Here is a 14,579-nt window from a genome sequence, read left to right as displayed (position 1 = left end):
GAATTGTATATGCAGAAATTTAACTAGGATCATGAAATGCAAAATGTTAATAGCAGTCCACACGTGAATGGGGAGCGCTCCAAATGCTTATGCTTTTGCTACTAGGATTAATAACGGGACGTAAGGGGTTCAACTGCGAGAAGACGACCTCAGCTGTTCCTCCCCGCAGGAAAGACATCTCACCGTTTTGGGTGCTGCATGCGCATGCATTTACCAAACTTGCATGCGATGTACTAGTTCCTGGGGAACGAATAGAATCGTTGTACGTGCCAGTCTTTACGTATAGATATAAGTAAGCGGAGACGGCTTAATCCTGCCACGTAGATTGCCTTCCATAAAGCGCACCTGAGAGTCTCATGGGCCGGTGGCCCGACATGCAGTTTGTCCTGCTGCATGGCTTACTTTCAGAGACTCGCAAGTTTATCGTAGTGCTGGGTTGTCGCGAAAGTGAAAAGTGGGGCCTGTCCGGGATTTGAACCTGGGACCTCCTGCACCCAAAGCAGGAATCGTACCCCTAGACCAACAGGCCGCACAAGTAAGCAAGTCTGCACCCCGCCACCTACTGAGATCTTGCCGCACTTGCTAGTTGCAGCATCCTAGCTGGACCATATTCTCAAAGAGGTTTCTTAATCTGACACCTACGACATGCGCTGTGCTGAACACCAGTGTATGTGAATGCTGAAAGAGCTGCTTGAGTTGTGTGACAGTATTTCGACCGTGTGTAGTGCAAATGTTATCGTGTCACGAACAATACGCCCACTACGTAGCGTTCTGTGTCAGCACGCAGTTTTCGACAGTACTCTGTGTCCATAGCTGTTTTCATAGCTAGGCTGCTTCCAGCACAAAGCATCCGCCATACGAAAGTGGCTGTTTCGCGATTTTGATTACCTGATCCTTCGACATCACTTCATGTACGAATACTGGCAAGAATTCTCGCTACATTCGAAGGTGCTCCTTCCACTTCCAGCCTACTTGGTTGCTTCATTAGCCACGCAAACACTTCCTGAGGACCATACGTGTAATGACATCGCATCTTATGGGCTTAATTACATGATACCACTGAATTTAAGAGCGCTACAGGCATCCGGTTCCATGGTGTAATGGTTAGCACTCTGGACTTTGAATCCAGCGATCCGAGTTCGAGTCTCGGTGGAACCTGACGCTGTGTTTTGCGATCGTTTCTAGAAATGTGTACGAGCCGGTGGTTGGAATTGTATATGCAGAAATTTAACTAGGATCATGAAATGCAAAATGTTAATAGCAGTCCACACGTGAATGGGGAGCGCTCCAAATGCTTATGCTTTTGCTACTAGGATTAATAACGGGACGTAAGGGGTTCAACTGCGAGAAGACGACCTCAGCTGTTCCTCCCCGCAGGAAAGACATCTCACCGTTTTGGGTGCTGCATGCGCATGCATTTACCAAACTTGCATGCGATGTACTAGTTCCTGGGGAACGAATAGAATCGTTGTACGTGCCAGTCTTTACGTATAGATATAAGTAAGCGGAGACGGCTTAATCCTGCCACGTAGATTGCCTTCCATAAAGCGCACCTGAGAGTCTCATGGGCCGGTGGCCCGACATGCAGTTTGTCCTGCTGCATGGCTTACTTTCAGAGACTCGCAAGTTTATCGTAGTGCTGGGTTGTCGCGAAAGTGAAAAGTAGGGCCTGTCCGGGATTTGAACCCGGGACCTCCTGCACCCAAAGCAGGAATCATACCCCTAGACCAACAGGCCGCACAAGTAAGCAAGTCTGCACCCCGCCACCTACTGAGATCTTGCCGCACTTGCTAGTTGCAGCATCCTAGCTGGACCATATTCTCAAAGAGGTTTCTTAATCTGACACCTACGACATGCGCTGTGCTGAACACCAGTGTATGTGAATGCTGAAAGAGCTGCTTGAGTTGTGTGACAGTATTTCGACCGTGTGTAGTGCAAATGTTATCGTGTCACGAACAATCCGCCCACTACGTAGCGTTCTGTGTCAGCACGCAGTTTTCGACAGTACTCTGTGTCCATAGCTGTTTTCATAGCTAGGCTGCTTCCAGCACAAAGCATCCGCCATACGAAAGTGGCTGTTTCGCGATTTTGATTACCTGATCCTTCGACATCACTTCATGTACGAATACTGGCAAGAATTCTCGCTACATTCGAAGGTGCTCCTTCCACTTCCAGCCTACTTGGTTGCTTCATTAGCCACTCAAACACTTCCTGAGGACCATACGTGTAATGACATCGCATCTTATGGGCTTAATTACATGATACCACTGAATTTAAGAGCGCTACAGGCATCCAGTTCCTTGGTGTAATGGTTAGCACTCTGGACTTTGAATCCAGCGATCCGAGTTCGAGTCTCGGTGGAACCTGACGCTGTGTTTTGCGATCGTTTCTAGAAATGTGTACGAGCCGGTGGTTGGAATTGTATATGCAGAAATTTAACTAGGATCATGAAATGCAAAATGTTAATAGCAGTCCACACGTGAATGGGGAGCGCTCCAAATGCTTATGCTTTTGCTACTAGGATTAATAACGGGACGTAAGGGGTTCAACTGCGAGAAGACGACCTCAGCTGTTCCTCCCCGCAGGAAAGACATCTCACCGTTTTGGGTGCTGCATGCGCATGCATTTACCAAACTTGCATGCGATGTACTAGTTCCTGGGGAACGAATAGAATCGTTGTACGTGCCAGTCTTTACGTATAGATATAAGTAAGCGGAGACGGCTTAATCCTGCCACGTAGATTGCCTTCCATAAAGCGCACCTGAGAGTCTCATGGGCCGGTGGCCCGACATGCAGTTTGTCCTGCTGCATGGCTTACTTTCAGAGACTCGCAAGTTTATCGTAGTGCTGGGTTGTCGCGAAAGTGAAAAGTAGGGCCTGTCCGGGATTTGAACCCGGGACCTCCTGCACCCAAAGCAGGAATCGTACCCCTAGACCAACAGGCCGCACAAGTAAGCAAGTCTGCACCCCGCCACCTACTGAGATCTTGCCGCACTTGCTAGTTGCAGCATCCTAGCTGGACCATATTCTCAAAGAGGTTTCTTAATCTGACACCTACGACATGCGCTGTGCTGAACACCAGTGTATGTGAATGCTGAAAGAGCTGCTTGAGTTGTGTGACAGTATTTCGACCGTGTGTAGTGCAAATGTTATCGTGTCACGAACAATACGCCCACTACGTAGCGTTCTGTGTCAGCACGCAGTTTTCGACAGTACTCTGTGTCCATAGCTGTTTTCATAGCTAGGCTGCTTCCAGCACAAAGCATCCGCCATACGAAAGTGGCTGTTTCGCGATTTTGATTACCTGATCCTTCGACATCACTTCATGTACGAATACTGGCAAGAATTCTCGCTACATTCGAAGGTGCTCCTTCCACTTCCAGCCTACTTGGTTGCTTCATTAGCCACGCAAACACTTCCTGAGGACCATACGTGTAATGACATCGCATCTTATGGGCTTAATTACATGATACCACTGAATTTAAGAGCGCTACAGGCATCCGGTTCCATGGTGTAATGGTTAGCACTCTGGACTTTGAATCCAGCGATCCGAGTTCGAGTCTCGGTGGAACCTGACGCTGTGTTTTGCGATCGTTTCTAGAAATGTGTACGAGCCGGTGGTTGGAATTGTATATGCAGAAATTTAACTAGGATCATGAAATGCAAAATGTTAATAGCAGTCCACACGTGAATGGGGAGCGCTCCAAATGCTTATGCTTTTGCTACTAGGATTAATAACGGGACGTAAGGGGTTCAACTGCGAGAAGACGACCTCAGCTGTTCCTCCCCGCAGGAAAGACATCTCACCGTTTTGGGTGCTGCATGCGCATGCATTTACCAAACTTGCATGCGATGTACTAGTTCCTGGGGAACGAATAGAATCGTTGTACGTGCCAGTCTTTACGTATAGATATAAGTAAGCGGAGACGGCTTAATCCTGCCACGTAGATTGCCTTCCATAAAGCGCACCTGAGAGTCTCATGGGCCGGTGGCCCGACATGCAGTTTGTCCTGCTGCATGGCTTACTTTCAGAGACTCGCAAGTTTATCGTAGTGCTGGGTTGTCGCGAAAGTGAAAAGTAGGGCCTGTCCGGGATTTGAACCCGGGACCTCCTGCACCCAAAGCAGGAATCATACCCCTAGACCAACAGGCCGCACAAGTAAGCAAGTCTGCACCCCGCCACCTACTGAGATCTTGCCGCACTTGCTAGTTGCAGCATCCTAGCTGGACCATATTCTCAAAGAGGTTTCTTAATCTGACACCTACGACATGCGCTGTGCTGAACACCAGTGTATGTGAATGCTGAAAGAGCTGCTTGAGTTGTGTGACAGTATTTCGACCGTGTGTAGTGCAAATGTTATCGTGTCACGAACAATCCGCCCACTACGTAGCGTTCTGTGTCAGCACGCAGTTTTCGACAGTACTCTGTGTCCATAGCTGTTTTCATAGCTAGGCTGCTTCCAGCACAAAGCATCCGCCATACGAAAGTGGCTGTTTCGCGATTTTGATTACCTGATCCTTCGACATCACTTCATGTACGAATACTGGCAAGAATTCTCGCTACATTCGAAGGTGCTCCTTCCACTTCCAGCCTACTTGGTTGCTTCATTAGCCACTCAAACACTTCCTGAGGACCATACGTGTAATGACATCGCATCTTATGGGCTTAATTACATGATACCACTGAATTTAAGAGCGCTACAGGCATCCGGTTCCATGGTGTAATGGTTAGCACTCTGGACTTTGAATCCAGCGATCCGAGTTCGAGTCTCGGTGGAACCTGACGCTGTGTTTTGCGATCGTTTCTAGAAATGTGTACGAGCCGGTGGTTGGAATTGTATATGCAGAAATTTAACTAGGATCATGAAATGCAAAATGTTAATAGCAGTCCACACGTGAATGGGGATTGCTCCAAATGCTTATGCTTTTGCTACTAGGATTAATAACGGGACGTAAGGGGTTCAACTGCGAGAAGACGACCTCAGCTGTTCCTCCCCGCAGGAAAGACATCTCACCGTTTTGGGTGCTGCATGCGCATGCATTTACCAAACTTGCATGCGATGTACTAGTTCCTGGGGAACGAATAGAATCGTTGTACGTGCCAGTCTTTACGTATAGATATAAGTAAGCGGAGACGGCTTAATCCTGCCACGTAGATTGCCTTCCATAAAGCGCACCTGAGAGTCTCATGTTCCGGTGGCCCGACATGCAGTTTGTCCTGCTGCATGGCTTACTTTCAGAGACTCGCAAGTTTATCGTAGTGCTGGGTTGTCGCGAAAGTGAAAAGTAGGGCCTGTCCGGGATTTGAACCCGGGACCTCCTGCACCCAAAGCAGGAATCATACCCCTAGACCAACAGGCCGCACAAGTAAGCAAGTCTGCACCCCGCCACCTACTGAGATCTTGCCGCACTTGCTAGTTGCAGCATCCTAGCTGGACCATATTCTCAAAGAGGTTTCTTAATCTGACACCTACGACATGCGCTGTGCTGAACACCAGTGTATGTGAATGCTGAAAGAGCTGCTTGAGTTGTGTGACAGTATTTCGACCGTGTGTAGTGCAAATGTTATCGTGTCACGAACAATCCGCCCACTACGTAGCGTTCTGTGTCAGCACGCAGTTTTCGACAGTACTCTGTGTCCATAGCTGTTTTCATAGCTAGGCTGCTTCCAGCACAAAGCATCCGCCATACGAAAGTGGCTGTTTCGGGATTTTGATTACCTGATCCTTCGACATCACTTCATGTACGAATACTGGCAAGAATTCTCGCTACATTCGAAGGTGCTCCTTCCACTTCCAGCCTACTTGGTTGCTTCATTAGCCACGCAAACACTTCCTGAGGACCATACGTGTAATGACATCGCATCTTATGGGCTTAATTACATGATACCACTGAATTTAAGAGCGCTACAGGCATCCGGTTCCATGGTGTAATGGTTAGCACTCTGGACTTTGAATCCAGCGATCCGAGTTCGAGTCTCGGTGGAACCTGACGCTGTGTTTTGCGATCGTTTCTAGAAATGTGTACGAGCCGGTGGTTGGAATTGTATATGCAGAAATTTAACTAGGATCATGAAATGCAAAATGTTAATAGCAGTCCACACGTGAATGGGGAGCGCTCCAAATGCTTATGCTTTTGCTACTAGGATTAATAACGGGACGTAAGGGGTTCAACTGCGAGAAGACGACCTCAGCTGTTCCTCCCCGCAGGAAAGACATCTCACCGTTTTGGGTGCTGCATGCGCATGCATTTACCAAACTTGCATGCGATGTACTAGTTCCTGGGGAACGAATAGAATCGTTGTACGTGCCAGTCTTTACGTATAGATATAAGTAAGCGGAGACGGCTTAATCCTGCCACGTAGATTGCCTTCCATAAAGCGCACCTGAGAGTCTCATGGGCCGGTGGCCCGACATGCAGTTTGTCCTGCTGCATGGCTTACTTTCAGAGACTCGCAAGTTTATCGTAGTGCTGGGTTGTCGCGAAAGTGAAAAGTAGGGCCTGTCCGGGATTTGAACCCGGGACCTCCTGCACCCAAAGCAGGAATCATACCCCTAGACCAACAGGCCGCACAAGTAAGCAAGTCTGCACCCCGCCACCTACTGAGATCTTGCCGCACTTGCTAGTTGCAGCATCCTAGCTGGACCATATTCTCAAAGAGGTTTCTTAATCTGACACCTACGACATGCGCTGTGCTGAACACCAGTGTATGTGAATGCTGAAAGAGCTGCTTGAGTTGTGTGACAGTATTTCGACCGTGTGTAGTGCAAATGTTATCGTGTCACGAACAATACGCCCACTACGTAGCGTTCTGTGTCAGCACGCAGTTTTCGACAGTACTCTGTGTCCATAGCTGTTTTCATAGCTAGGCTGCTTCCAGCACAAAGCATCCGCCATACGAAAGTGGCTGTTTCGCGATTTTGATTACCTGATCCTTCGACATCACTTCATGTACGAATACTGGCAAGAATTCTCGCTACATTCGAAGGTGCTCCTTCCACTTCCAGCCTACTTGGTTGCTTCATTAGCCACTCAAACACTTCCTGAGGACCATACGTGTAATGACATCGCATCTTATGGGCTTAATTACATGATACCACTGAATTTAAGAGCGCTACAGGCATCCAGTTCCTTGGTGTAATGGTTAGCACTCTGGACTTTGAATCCAGCGATCCGAGTTCGAGTCTCGGTGGAACCTGACGCTGTGTTTTGCGATCGTTTCTAGAAATGTGTACGAGCCGGTGGTTGGAATTGTATATGCAGAAATTTAACTAGGATCATGAAATGCAAAATGTTAATAGCAGTCCACACGTGAATGGGGAGCGCTCCAAATGCTTATGCTTTTGCTACTAGGATTAATAACGGGACGTAAGGGGTTCAACTGCGAGAAGACGACCTCAGCTGTTCCTCCCCGCAGGAAAGACATCTCACCGTTTTGGGTGCTGCATGCGCATGCATTTACCAAACTTGCATGCGATGTACTAGTTCCTGGGGAACGAATAGAATCGTTGTACGTGCCAGTCTTTACGTATAGATATAAGTAAGCGGAGACGGCTTAATCCTGCCACGTAGATTGCCTTCCATAAAGCGCACCTGAGAGTCTCATGGGCCGGTGGCCCGACATGCAGTTTGTCCTGCTGCATGGCTTACTTTCAGAGACTCGCAAGTTTATCGTAGTGCTGGGTTGTCGCGAAAGTGAAAAGTAGGGCCTGTCCGGGATTTGAACCCGGGACCTCCTGCACCCAAAGCAGGAATCGTACCCCTAGACCAACAGGCCGCACAAGTAAGCAAGTCTGCACCCCGCCACCTACTGAGATCTTGCCGCACTTGCTAGTTGCAGCATCCTAGCTGGACCATATTCTCAAAGAGGTTTCTTAATCTGACACCTACGACATGCGCTGTGCTGAACACCAGTGTATGTGAATGCTGAAAGAGCTGCTTGAGTTGTGTGACAGTATTTCGACCGTGTGTAGTGCAAATGTTATCGTGTCACGAACAATACGCCCACTACGTAGCGTTCTGTGTCAGCACGCAGTTTTCGACAGTACTCTGTGTCCATAGCTGTTTTCATAGCTAGGCTGCTTCCAGCACAAAGCATCCGCCATACGAAAGTGGCTGTTTCGCGATTTTGATTACCTGATCCTTCGACATCACTTCATGTACGAATACTGGCAAGAATTCTCGCTACATTCGAAGGTGCTCCTTCCACTTCCAGCCTACTTGGTTGCTTCATTAGCCACGCAAACACTTCCTGAGGACCATACGTGTAATGACATCGCATCTTATCGGCTTAATTACATGATACCACTGAATTTAAGAGCGCTACAGGCATCCGGTTCCATGGTGTAATGGTTAGCACTCTGGACTTTGAATCCAGCGATCCGAGTTCGAGTCTCGGTGGAACCTGACGCTGTGTTTTGCGATCGTTTCTAGAAATGTGTACGAGCCGGTGGTTGGAATTGTATATGCAGAAATTTAACTAGGATCATGAAATGCAAAATGTTAATAGCAGTCCACACGTGAATGGGGAGCGCTCCAAATGCTTATGCTTTTGCTACTAGGATTAATAACGGGACGTAAGGGGTTCAACTGCGAGAAGACGACCTCAGCTGTTCCTCCCCGCAGGAAAGACATCTCACCGTTTTGGGTGCTGCATGCGCATGCATTTACCAAACTTGCATGCGATGTACTAGTTCCTGGGGAACGAATAGAATCGTTGTACGTGCCAGTCTTTACGTATAGATATAAGTAAGCGGAGACGGCTTAATCCTGCCACGTAGATTGCCTTCCATAAAGCGCACCTGAGAGTCTCATGGGCCGGTGGCCCGACATGCAGTTTGTCCTGCTGCATGGCTTACTTTCAGAGACTCGCAAGTTTATCGTAGTGCTGGGTTGTCGCGAAAGTGAAAAGTAGGGCCTGTCCGGGATTTGAACCCGGGACCTCCTGCACCCAAAGCAGGAATCATACCCCTAGACCAACAGGCCGCACAAGTAAGCAAGTCTGCACCCCGCCACCTACTGAGATCTTGCCGCACTTGCTAGTTGCAGCATCCTAGCTGGACCATATTCTCAAAGAGGTTTCTTAATCTGACACCTACGACATGCGCTGTGCTGAACACCAGTGTATGTGAATGCTGAAAGAGCTGCTTGAGTTGTGTGACAGTATTTCGACCGTGTGTAGTGCAAATGTTATCGTGTCACGAACAATCCGCCCACTACGTAGCGTTCTGTGTCAGCACGCAGTTTTCGACAGTACTCTGTGTCCATAGCTGTTTTCATAGCTAGGCTGCTTCCAGCACAAAGCATCCGCCATACGAAAGTGGCTGTTTCGGGATTTTGATTACCTGATCCTTCGACATCACTTCATGTACGAATACTGGCAAGAATTCTCGCTACATTCGAAGGTGCTCCTTCCACTTCCAGCCTACTTGGTTGCTTCATTAGCCACGCAAACACTTCCTGAGGACCATACGTGTAATGACATCGCATCTTATGGGCTTAATTACATGATACCACTGAATTTAAGAGCGCTACAGGCATCCGGTTCCATGGTGTAATGGTTAGCACTCTGGACTTTGAATCCAGCGATCCGAGTTCGAGTCTCGGTGGAACGTGACGCTGTGTTTAGCGATCGTTTCTAGAAATGTGTACGAGCCGGTGGTTGGAATTGTATATGCAGAAATTTAACTAGGATCATGAAATGCAAAATGTTAATAGCAGTCCACACGTGAATGGGGAGCGCTCCAAATGCTTATGCTTTTGCTACTAGGATTAATAACGGGACGTAAGGGGTTCAACTGCGAGAAGACGACCTCAGCTGTTCCTCCCCGCAGGAAAGACATCTCACCGTTTTGGGTGCTGCATGCGCATGCATTTACCAAACTTGCATGCGATGTACTAGTTCCTGGGGAACGAATAGAATCGTTGTACGTGCCAGTCTTTACGTATAGATATAAGTAAGCGGAGACGGCTTAATCCTGCCACGTAGATTGCCTTCCATAAAGCGCACCTGAGAGTCTCATGGGCCGGTGGCCCGACATGCAGTTTGTCCTGCTGCATGGCTTACTTTCAGAGACTCGCAAGTTTATCGTAGTGCTGGGTTGTCGCGAAAGTGAAAAGTAGGGCCTGTCCGGGATTTGAACCCGGGACCTCCTGCACCCAAAGCAGGAATCGTACCCCTAGACCAACAGGCCGCACAAGTAAGCAAGTCTGCACCCCGCCACCTACTGAGATCTTGCCGCACTTGCTAGTTGCAGCATCCTAGCTGGACCATATTCTCAAAGAGGTTTCTTAATCTGACACCTACGACATGCGCTGTGCTGAACACCAGTGTATGTGAATGCTGAAAGAGCTGCTTGAGTTGTGTGACAGTATTTCGACCGTGTGTAGTGCAAATGTTATCGTGTCACGAACAATACGCCCACTACGTAGCGTTCTGTGTCAGCACGCAGTTTTCGACAGTACTCTGTGTCCATAGCTGTTTTCATAGCTAGGCTGCTTCCAGCACAAAGCATCCGCCATACGAAAGTGGCTGTTTCGCGATTTTGATTACCTGATCCTTCGACATCACTTCATGTACGAATACTGGCAAGAATTCTCGCTACATTCGAAGGTGCTCCTTCCACTTCCAGCCTACTTGGTTGCTTCATTAGCCACGCAAACACTTCCTGAGGACCATACGTGTAATGACATCGCATCTTATCGGCTTAATTACATGATACCACTGAATTTAAGAGCGCTACAGGCATCCGGTTCCATGGTGTAATGGTTAGCACTCTGGACTTTGAATCCAGCGATCCGAGTTCGAGTCTCGGTGGAACCTGACGCTGTGTTTTGCGATCGTTTCTAGAAATGTGTACGAGCCGGTGGTTGGAATTGTATATGCAGAAATTTAACTAGGATCATGAAATGCAAAATGTTAATAGCAGTCCACACGTGAATGGGGAGCGCTCCAAATGCTTATGCTTTTGCTACTAGGATTAATAACGGGACGTAAGGGGTTCAACTGCGAGAAGACGACCTCAGCTGTTCCTCCCCGCAGGAAAGACATCTCACCGTTTTGGGTGCTGCATGCGCATGCATTTACCAAACTTGCATGCGATGTACTAGTTCCTGGGGAACGAATAGAATCGTTGTACGTGCCAGTCTTTACGTATAGATATAAGTAAGCGGAGACGGCTTAATCCTGCCACGTAGATTGCCTTCCATAAAGCGCACCTGAGAGTCTCATGGGCCGGTGGCCCGACATGCAGTTTGTCCTGCTGCATGGCTTACTTTCAGAGACTCGCAAGTTTATCGTAGTGCTGGGTTGTCGCGAAAGTGAAAAGTAGGGCCTGTCCGGGATTTGAACCCGGGACCTCCTGCACCCAAAGCAGGAATCATACCCCTAGACCAACAGGCCGCACAAGTAAGCAAGTCTGCACCCCGCCACCTACTGAGATCTTGCCGCACTTGCTAGTTGCAGCATCCTAGCTGGACCATATTCTCAAAGAGGTTTCTTAATCTGACACCTACGACATGCGCTGTGCTGAACACCAGTGTATGTGAATGCTGAAAGAGCTGCTTGAGTTGTGTGACAGTATTTCGACCGTGTGTAGTGCAAATGTTATCGTGTCACGAACAATCCGCCCACTACGTAGCGTTCTGTGTCAGCACGCAGTTTTCGACAGTACTCTGTGTCCATAGCTGTTTTCATAGCTAGGCTGCTTCCAGCACAAAGCATCCGCCATACGAAAGTGGCTGTTTCGGGATTTTGATTACCTGATCCTTCGACATCACTTCATGTACGAATACTGGCAAGAATTCTCGCTACATTCGAAGGTGCTCCTTCCACTTCCAGCCTACTTGGTTGCTTCATTAGCCACGCAAACACTTCCTGAGGACCATACGTGTAATGACATCGCATCTTATGGGCTTAATTACATGATACCACTGAATTTAAGAGCGCTACAGGCATCCGGTTCCATGGTGTAATGGTTAGCACTCTGGACTTTGAATCCAGCGATCCGAGTTCGAGTCTCGGTGGAACGTGACGCTGTGTTTAGCGATCGTTTCTAGAAATGTGTACGAGCCGGTGGTTGGAATTGTATATGCAGAAATTTAACTAGGATCATGAAATGCAAAATGTTAATAGCAGTCCACACGTGAATGGGGAGCGCTCCAAATGCTTATGCTTTTGCTACTAGGATTAATAACGGGACGTAAGGGGTTCAACTGCGAGAAGACGACCTCAGCTGTTCCTCCCCGCAGGAAAGACATCTCACCGTTTTGGGTGCTGCATGCGCATGCATTTACCAAACTTGCATGCGATGTACTAGTTCCTGGGGAACGAATAGAATCGTTGTACGTGCCAGTCTTTACGTATAGATATAAGTAAGCGGAGACGGCTTAATCCTGCCACGTAGATTGCCTTCCATAAAGCGCACCTGAGAGTCTCATGGGCCGGTGGCCCGACATGCAGTTTGTCCTGCTGCATGGCTTACTTTCAGAGACTCGCAAGTTTATCGTAGTGCTGGGTTGTCGCGAAAGTGAAAAGTAGGGCCTGTCCGGGATTTGAACCCGGGACCTCCTGCACCCAAAGCAGGAATCATACCCCTAGACCAACAGGCCGCACAAGTAAGCAAGTCTGCACCCCGCCACCTACTGAGATCTTGCCGCACTTGCTAGTTGCAGCATCCTAGCTGGACCATATTCTCAAAGAGGTTTCTTAATCTGACACCTACGACATGCGCTGTGCTGAACACCAGTGTATGTGAATGCTGAAAGAGCTGCTTGAGTTGTGTGACAGTATTTCGACCGTGTGTAGTGCAAATGTTATCGTGTCACGAACAATCCGCCCACTACGTAGCGTTCTGTGTCAGCACGCAGTTTTCGACAGTACTCTGTGTCCATAGCTGTTTTCATAGCTAGGCTGCTTCCAGCACAAAGCATCCGCCATACGAAAGTGGCTGTTTCGGGATTTTGATTACCTGATCCTTCGACATCACTTCATGTACGAATACTGGCAAGAATTCTCGCTACATTCGAAGGTGCTCCTTCCACTTCCAGCCTACTTGGTTGCTTCATTAGCCACGCAAACACTTCCTGAGGACCATACGTGTAATGACATCGCATCTTATGGGCTTAATTACATGATACCACTGAATTTAAGAGCGCTACAGGCATCCGGTTCCATGGTGTAATGGTTAGCACTCTGGACTTTGAATCCAGCGATCCGAGTTCGAGTCTCGGTGGAACGTGACGCTGTGTTTAGCGATCGTTTCTAGAAATGTGTACGAGCCGGTGGTTGGAATTGTATATGCAGAAATTTAACTAGGATCATGAAATGCAAAATGTTAATAGCAGTCCACACGTGAATGGGGAGCGCTCCAAATGCTTATGCTTTTGCTACTAGGATTAATAACGGGACGTAAGGGGTTCAACTGCGAGAAGACGACCTCAGCTGTTCCTCCCCGCAGGAAAGACATCTCACCGTTTTGGGTGCTGCATGCGCATGCATTTACCAAACTTGCATGCGATGTACTAGTTCCTGGGGAACGAATAGAATCGTTGTACGTGCCAGTCTTTACGTATAGATATAAGTAAGCGGAGACGGCTTAATCCTGCCACGTAGATTGCCTTCCATAAAGCGCACCTGAGAGTCTCATGGGCCGGTGGCCCGACATGCAGTTTGTCCTGCTGCATGGCTTACTTTCAGAGACTCGCAAGTTTATCGTAGTGCTGGGTTGTCGCGAAAGTGAAAAGTAGGGCCTGTCCGGGATTTGAACCCGGGACCTCCTGCACCCAAAGCAGGAATCATACCCCTAGACCAACAGGCCGCACAAGTAAGCAAGTCTGCACCCCGCCACCTACTGAGATCTTGCCGCACTTGCTAGTTGCAGCATCCTAGCTGGACCATATTCTCAAAGAGGTTTCTTAATCTGACACCTACGACATGCGCTGTGCTGAACACCAGTGTATGTGAATGCTGAAAGAGCTGCTTGAGTTGTGTGACAGTATTTCGACCGTGTGTAGTGCAAATGTTATCGTGTCACGAACAATACGCCCACTACGTAGCGTTCTGTGTCAGCACGCAGTTTTCGACAGTACTCTGTGTCCATAGCTGTTTTCATAGCTAGGCTGCTTCCAGCACAAAGCATCCGCCATACGAAAGTGGCTGTTTCGCGATTTTGATTACCTGATCCTTCGACATCACTTCATGTACGAATACTGGCAAGAATTCTCGCTACATTCGAAGGTGCTCCTTCCACTTCCAGCCTACTTGGTTGCTTCATTAGCCACGCAAACACTTCCTGAGGACCATACGTGTAATGACATCGCATCTTATGGGCTTAATTACATGATACCACTGAATTTAAGAGCGCTACAGGCATCCGGTTCCATGGTGTAATGGTTAGCACTCTGGACTTTGAATCCAGCGATCCGAGTTCGAGTCTCGGTGGAACGTGACGCTGTGTTTTGCGATCGTTTCTAGAAATGTGTACGAGCCGGTGGTTGGAATTGTATATGCAGAAATTTAACTAGGATCATGAAATGCAAAATGTTAATAGCAGTCCACACGAGAATGGGGAGCGCTCCAA

The 14,579-nt window shown here is 48.3% G+C and overlaps 23 non-coding genes across 23 annotated transcripts; 12 read left to right on the top strand and 11 right to left on the bottom strand.

Moving 5' to 3' along the window:
• Positions 1–1,086: 1,086 nt before the first annotated feature.
• On the top strand, positions 1,087–1,158 carry Trnaq-uug. Its single transcript has one exon. It is a non-coding gene; the product is annotated as a tRNA-Gln (tRNA).
• A 507-nt stretch (positions 1,159–1,665) lies between these two features.
• On the bottom strand, positions 1,666–1,737 carry Trnap-ugg. Its single transcript has one exon. It is a non-coding gene; the product is annotated as a tRNA-Pro (tRNA).
• Positions 1,738–2,294: 557 nt separating this feature from the next.
• On the top strand, positions 2,295–2,366 carry Trnaq-uug. The gene has a single exon. It is a non-coding gene; the product is annotated as a tRNA-Gln (tRNA).
• Positions 2,367–2,873: 507 nt separating this feature from the next.
• On the bottom strand, positions 2,874–2,945 carry Trnap-ugg. The gene has a single exon. It is a non-coding gene; the product is annotated as a tRNA-Pro (tRNA).
• A 557-nt stretch (positions 2,946–3,502) lies between these two features.
• Positions 3,503–3,574, top strand: Trnaq-uug. Its single transcript has one exon. It is a non-coding gene; the product is annotated as a tRNA-Gln (tRNA).
• Positions 3,575–4,081: 507 nt separating this feature from the next.
• Trnap-ugg lies at positions 4,082–4,153 on the bottom strand. Its single transcript has one exon. It is a non-coding gene; the product is annotated as a tRNA-Pro (tRNA).
• Positions 4,154–4,710: 557 nt separating this feature from the next.
• Trnaq-uug lies at positions 4,711–4,782 on the top strand. The gene has a single exon. It is a non-coding gene; the product is annotated as a tRNA-Gln (tRNA).
• Positions 4,783–5,289: 507 nt separating this feature from the next.
• Trnap-ugg lies at positions 5,290–5,361 on the bottom strand. The gene has a single exon. It is a non-coding gene; the product is annotated as a tRNA-Pro (tRNA).
• Positions 5,362–5,918: 557 nt separating this feature from the next.
• On the top strand, positions 5,919–5,990 carry Trnaq-uug. The gene has a single exon. It is a non-coding gene; the product is annotated as a tRNA-Gln (tRNA).
• Positions 5,991–6,497: 507 nt separating this feature from the next.
• On the bottom strand, positions 6,498–6,569 carry Trnap-ugg. The gene has a single exon. It is a non-coding gene; the product is annotated as a tRNA-Pro (tRNA).
• Positions 6,570–7,126: 557 nt separating this feature from the next.
• Trnaq-uug lies at positions 7,127–7,198 on the top strand. Its single transcript has one exon. It is a non-coding gene; the product is annotated as a tRNA-Gln (tRNA).
• A 507-nt stretch (positions 7,199–7,705) lies between these two features.
• Trnap-ugg lies at positions 7,706–7,777 on the bottom strand. The gene has a single exon. It is a non-coding gene; the product is annotated as a tRNA-Pro (tRNA).
• Positions 7,778–8,334: 557 nt separating this feature from the next.
• Trnaq-uug lies at positions 8,335–8,406 on the top strand. Its single transcript has one exon. It is a non-coding gene; the product is annotated as a tRNA-Gln (tRNA).
• Positions 8,407–8,913: 507 nt separating this feature from the next.
• Positions 8,914–8,985, bottom strand: Trnap-ugg. Its single transcript has one exon. It is a non-coding gene; the product is annotated as a tRNA-Pro (tRNA).
• A 557-nt stretch (positions 8,986–9,542) lies between these two features.
• Positions 9,543–9,618, top strand: Trnaq-uug. Its single transcript has one exon. It is a non-coding gene; the product is annotated as a tRNA-Gln (tRNA).
• Positions 9,619–10,121: 503 nt separating this feature from the next.
• Trnap-ugg lies at positions 10,122–10,193 on the bottom strand. The gene has a single exon. It is a non-coding gene; the product is annotated as a tRNA-Pro (tRNA).
• Positions 10,194–10,750: 557 nt separating this feature from the next.
• Positions 10,751–10,822, top strand: Trnaq-uug. Its single transcript has one exon. It is a non-coding gene; the product is annotated as a tRNA-Gln (tRNA).
• Positions 10,823–11,329: 507 nt separating this feature from the next.
• Trnap-ugg lies at positions 11,330–11,401 on the bottom strand. The gene has a single exon. It is a non-coding gene; the product is annotated as a tRNA-Pro (tRNA).
• A 557-nt stretch (positions 11,402–11,958) lies between these two features.
• On the top strand, positions 11,959–12,034 carry Trnaq-uug. The gene has a single exon. It is a non-coding gene; the product is annotated as a tRNA-Gln (tRNA).
• A 503-nt stretch (positions 12,035–12,537) lies between these two features.
• Trnap-ugg lies at positions 12,538–12,609 on the bottom strand. Its single transcript has one exon. It is a non-coding gene; the product is annotated as a tRNA-Pro (tRNA).
• A 557-nt stretch (positions 12,610–13,166) lies between these two features.
• On the top strand, positions 13,167–13,242 carry Trnaq-uug. The gene has a single exon. It is a non-coding gene; the product is annotated as a tRNA-Gln (tRNA).
• A 503-nt stretch (positions 13,243–13,745) lies between these two features.
• Trnap-ugg lies at positions 13,746–13,817 on the bottom strand. The gene has a single exon. It is a non-coding gene; the product is annotated as a tRNA-Pro (tRNA).
• Positions 13,818–14,374: 557 nt separating this feature from the next.
• Positions 14,375–14,450, top strand: Trnaq-uug. The gene has a single exon. It is a non-coding gene; the product is annotated as a tRNA-Gln (tRNA).
• The last annotated feature ends 129 nt before the right edge of the window (positions 14,451–14,579 follow it).

The sequence above is a fragment of the Schistocerca piceifrons genome, chromosome 2 (genome assembly GCF_021461385.2).
Source record: "Schistocerca piceifrons isolate TAMUIC-IGC-003096 chromosome 2, iqSchPice1.1, whole genome shotgun sequence".
Classification (NCBI taxonomy): domain Eukaryota; kingdom Metazoa; phylum Arthropoda; class Insecta; order Orthoptera; family Acrididae; genus Schistocerca; species Schistocerca piceifrons.
This window is presented reverse-complemented; position numbering and strand designations above follow the sequence as displayed.